Source organism: Phacochoerus africanus, chromosome 7 (genome assembly GCF_016906955.1).
Source record: "Phacochoerus africanus isolate WHEZ1 chromosome 7, ROS_Pafr_v1, whole genome shotgun sequence".
Lineage (NCBI taxonomy): Eukaryota > Metazoa > Chordata > Mammalia > Artiodactyla > Suidae > Phacochoerus > Phacochoerus africanus.
The window spans coordinates 95,362,965-95,368,909 of record NC_062550.1 but is presented as its reverse complement, the minus strand read 5'-3'; positions in this window follow the sequence as shown (position 1 = coordinate 95,368,909).

Here is a 5,945-nt window from a genome sequence, read left to right as displayed (position 1 = left end):
AAATACCATTAATGTAATGAATCAATATTCATTCATTATTGGGGTACGTCTCTCACATGGTCTCTGTCTCTTCAAATTACATTGTAACTGTGGTTACCAGAGTTAACATATTTCTGGGGCAAAACTATAAATGAATATTGTTATTTTCTACTGTGAAAGTGTACAGTTTCTGTTGTTCTTTATTAATTGGATAGAAAAGAATGCATGTGCCAAAAAGAATGGCCACATACCTTACACCTGAGACTTCTATAGTCATCTCTTGCAAGGATACCATGTTCAACACAACAGCTTTGATCAAGGCTTTGTGTAGACTACAGTTATTCTCAAGATCTGTCTAGTTTGCAAGGGACCAGAAGCATACTAAATGAATATATGAAGAGAACTATCACCACTGCATCCTTGAAGATCCTATGTCTTATTCCACAGGCTTAAGGCTTTATATTGGATCACCCCAATTGCCATTATGGCAATTCCCATTATTCAGTGACCAGGAAAATGAACTCAGTGGTCCTATTGAAAGCCGGATTTTATCAGGACTCTCCATTTATTATCTGGCTTATACATCACCCTTTTCATGAGGAGGTCCAATGATGATTCAGGTTTCTAGGTATCATATCCACTCATACCAAATGTCCAATAATCTTTGAAATATCTGAATAGTATATTTACTACAATGTATTGATGTCTAGTAAATGGCTATAGTTTCCTTTTCATATAAATAAGAAATGTATTTATTTTCATATAAATACCTAATAACTATCCTGCTATAAAGAAATCACAACATCATAACTCATGTTATTTATGCTATTTACCTTAGTGATTCATTCATGCATACAAACCCCACTAAGGGCCTATTTTGGGACTCTGTGCTAGATGCTTGAGCTTGTATAAGAAAGAGTTTATGTACAAGGGTAGAAAGTTCTGAAATTTGTCAAACTTCTCCTTTGACAGAGCATATACAGTTAAGAAATAATTTTAAATGTAGTCAATTGGTCATTTAAAGGGATAAGCATACTTTATTTATGACACTGATGTACATTCTTCTAAGGAATTCTAAGCTCTTACTTATGTAATTATTTTATTCTTCTTCTTAAAGGGCTCTAGACCCTTTAAAAAGGTTTAAACAGAAACACTTAAATTAATGGATTAAAATAATGTAGATATTAGCTTGTAGTTACCATATACAGCACTGCACAGCTAAAGGGAGCACATTCACAGTGACTATGATATGACTGACACCCCCTATGGGGGTGGGGTTGTGCAGCACACAACCATACAACTGCAGGTAAAAGCCCCATAATTCTGTTACCTACAATCTTGGTATAGCTAAAGCCTGTCACACAGAAATTATTAGGAACGTTTTTGCTTCTTCTCATATTTAAAGCCTTGAATTTAACATTTGGAAAACTCCAAATGAGATTGTATATCATATTATTATAATTTTATGCACTATAAAATTTTAATTTAGTAAATAAATATTTAAAATGTACAATGAATTTTAACACATTGTTGTTTTTTTTTTTTTAGCAAACAGAGCACTAAAAAGCAATTGAACAAGCAACAATAAAAAAAACAAAATCAGAGACAGCGAGGCTCAGTATGTGCCAGCAAGGTACATTATTACCATTGCCATTTCCATCTATTATTAAAAAAAATATAGCACAAGACTATATGTTGGATCACAAATTCAGCTTCTTTAGTGTTAGTTGGAAGTTGAGCCCCGTCTCTTTGAGGAGATAAGGAAAGAAAATAAAAGAATTGTCTAGCCTGGCAAGGCAGGTGCTAGCACTTTGTAACCCTGGTTAGGTAACCTCAGTTTCATAAATATTCATTGTGCTCAGTCCTAGGGATAGAAAAGGGAATATATCTCCTTTCACTTGCAATTTAGACTTGTAGAGAAGACCAAAAAATTTGGTTGTTATTTCTGTGTACTCTGTACATACTATATACCATGTATTATATACTCTGTGTAATAAATAATAACTGTGTGCAACAACATAGGTCACACACCCGTGAAACAAGCCTGCATAGGGGATTATTCTCTGGAGATAGGCTGAGGATGAGCACTACTGAACCTATAGTATTAAGCATTTTATTGACTCTCTGGCTTTCATTCCATCCCACCCCATTCCTATTATATAAGATCCATTTGATTAAGGTAAAATTGACCCCATTCTCAGATCCAAGTGGATTCCAATTGATATGAACCAATCAATGTAATTTTATCCCTTTCACCTCAGTAGGATATGAAACAACCCAGGCTTAAGGCAATCAGCCTGAAGCCCAGATTCTAGATCAAAGTGATCTATTCAGATTGGTCCAACTGAATCAAAGTTCAGAACTATTATTTGACTGTTAAATAAAGTCTTTCTCTTGGTAGTATGATAGGCAGAGATGAGGTTGAAACTTCTGTATGCCATTTTTCTACCATGAGGGAAGCTAGTATGAGGACATACCTCTCGGTTATCTGCATCTAACTCCATCAAGTCTTTGCTTTAAGCCAGTAAAAATCCATCGCGGCTCCTAAGTATGAGGAAAGAAGTAAACTGACCTATGACTGGCTTTAAAGCAGCATTTCAACATTCCAGGAAAAAAAAAAAGAAGAGACTACTGGATGATGAATGTAGGCACAAGCCATGCACATGTAGTAGTAGAAGAAAAAAATGCTGTTAAGAACAAAACAGAAAGTGTAAAACTGCAATCTGGCTGTTCTCTAGCTTGGATGTTCCCCTTTTGGCCCCTCCTAGGGCCATAGTAATTGTCAACTGACAGCTTCAAGTAGGAATTCTGAAGAGGAAAACAGGAAATCCTAAATATTTCAGCTAGTTTGGAAGAGAAGAGAGGAAAAAGGAGAAATACAATTAAGAAAAAAAGTGACAAACAAGAGATTACAGAGTTATTTAATTATACTTCTGTAATACAGAGAGGTGGAAAAATGACCTAAGAAATTGACAGAAAAAATTATAATGAATGTGGAAAGAACACGATCTCTGTTCCTCTTTGATAAACTTCTTCTTACATTTCTTCAGTAGCTATTCCAAATCTGTCCCACATCCAAAAGCTTCATCCAATCCATAACTGGCCCACGCTAAGAAAATTATTTCTTCTACCACAAAAATGTGAGACCACTGGAGACCAAATGACCCACATTCTACCACTCTAGTGACAACAGCATCTCCATCCACAAGAATCTTTTCTTCCTTCTCTCATCTCAAAAAAGGAGGTTCCCCATTTCTATGTGGAGGCTAAAACTCCCATTTATATTCTTCATCTCATCTCTAAGCCTTGGTTTATCTGTTTTACCTTCAAACTTTTATTTTCTATACAATGCTTATTTTCGGTTTAGATATATGCTTGATCTCTCCACCTTTGAGAAATTTCTCCAATACATTATGTTGCTTTCTAGCTAGCTTTAAAAAAATAAAAGTTTACTCTTGCTTTTTCTACTCACATATTATTTTGAAAACAGTACTAGCAGATAATAAATGATATGGTGGCCAAATCCAGAGGACTTGGCCTCACTATGACATTTTATTTTTTAATTATTCCTTCTTTGTAGAAACTCCCTGCCCTTTGTCTCTCTGCTATTTTCTTTTGGTTCTCTTCCTGTATATATGATTTATTTGCTGGAAATATTTTGCCTGCTATTTAAATTTCTATGTTTCTGACTTCAGATCTCTTCTCAGTCTCTATCTTCTCCCCTAAGAAACCTAAACTCCTCAAATCCACATTGGTACCTTTCAATTTTGTATCTCTACTTTAGATTTTTCTGCAAAGTACCTAACCCACAGAACTATTGCCCACTAGATATTTATACAAAAATATCTCACTAGAAGTTTTGTTTTCTCTACTCATCTCTGAGACCTGTCTCTTAGTTCCTGGCTTGGTTAAGGGCATAGAATCTCCCAGGCTGAGTTCCCTTTGTGGCTCAGTGGTTAATGGATCTGACTAGGATCCATGAGGATGCAGGTTCAATCCCTGGCCTTTCTTAGTTGGTTAAGGATCTGGTGTTGCTATGAGCTGTGGTGTACATTGCAGGCTCCGCTCAGATCCCACGTTGCTGTGGCTGTGGCATAGGCTGGCAGCTATAGCTCCAATTTGACCCCTAGCCTGGGAACTTCCATCTGCTGTGGGTGCAGCCCTAAAAAGAAAAAAAAAAAGTCTCCCAAGCAAGAAATATGAGAATCAAGTCAACAGCTACCCTTCATTAGTTGCGAGATTTTACCATCTTATATGTACTTCTGCAATGGCTTGCTATTCAGTCAGCCTTCTCACTGTTAGTCTTACCCTCTTCCTACTTTTCCTCCACATGCTGCCAAGAGAGATATCTCTAATAATAGTTAAATGTAAGTCTGATCATGTCATTTTCTTGTTCAAAATTCCCCCAACAGCTTCCCATCACCTGCAGGATTAAAGCTAAATTATGGCTAAATGTCTCTGGCAGGAGTACAGGAACCTGCATGTTTTGGTTCCTATATCCTTGTCCAGCCACATCTAGTCTATTAAATAACTGCTTAAAATTCTCTAGTTAATGCTGCGTCAAGTTCTTGATCTTTTCTGCACACTATTCCTTCTTTTCCAACTGGCCTTCTCTTTCTTTTCAACTCTGAACATTCTTATGTACCTTGCAAAATTCAGATAAGCACCATCGACTCAAAGAAATGTCACCTCTGTCCCCAGACCAAAAAACCCATCCCCCCACCACTATAATATCATTGTTTCTTAAATCTACCTCTATTCTTGAACATTTCAGAAATTACTGCAATTTTTGTCCACTCTTTCTACCCTGTTACTCCATTACCTCTTGAAGGTACAGACTGTGTCTTATCTAATTTCTACTCCCATAATTTAGAACAGACTAATTCCTTTTCAATCTCAACAAATGTTGGTTCAAGTGAATTCAATTTCAATATAAATAAGATTATCAAAGAGAACATATGTTATATGAATGCACTTATCTTAGTAAAGGAATGACAGAAAGTGGCTAGTAATGGGTTATTTAGAAATCTTGATTATTAGGTCATATTTGTGGCACAGAGAATACTTTATATAAGCTTTCAAAGAAGCTTTTACGTAAACCTCAGATGATGGGAGAACATGCATTTATTTTGGAGGCTGTACAATTACAAAAGGATTAGGACTTCTTCCACATCTGAGATCAAGAATAAAGACTTCTGTTCCTTATTTTCCATAATGCAATAGTGGATGAAAGCACACTTGGGTCCTGGTGAAAGAGTATCAAGATATATCAGCAGTTTTAGGAAAAGCAGCAGATGCATTAAGAGTTTTAGCTGGAGAATAAGTGAAGGAAGTAGAGTTTTGTAAGGGCAAGGTGATGCACATATCCTAGATACCAGGTATTTTTAAAGCAACTGACAGTGAGCAATTTTGGTGGAAAAAGGGACGAACTAAAGACATACTATAGATGTAGCTGAAGAAGTATACATAAAAAGTTAAGCATGGGACATCTTTATACAACAAAACCATTGGATTTGGGAGTGAATTTTAAATCTTGGTAGAATTTTGATAGCACTGAAAGTAAACAAATCATATACACACTAGCAAATAAGAATTAAGGATTTTTTTCCTCAGGGTTGAGAAAGTGACAATTGGGACATTTAAATAAATGTAAATTGTGAAATGTCAAGTTAAAAATGATGCCTGTAATCAGGTTCATTTTCTACACTGAGCCTCTAAAGCCTTTCCCTCTTTCAGGTCACTTCTCTACCTGGTGAGACTTGGTAGGGGTGGAGATGCCTCCAGTAGAAGTGGAAATTCATTTTCCTGGACATAATCTCACCACATTCTAAATCTTCAACTCAAGGTGTTCAATGGAGAGAATCAGGAGTAGTAAGAAATCCATGCAGCAAATAAAGCCGGATTAAGTTCCAGAACAGGCGATGGTTGTGATTCTGTCAGCCTGTCCAAGTTCTGGCAGTTATGGT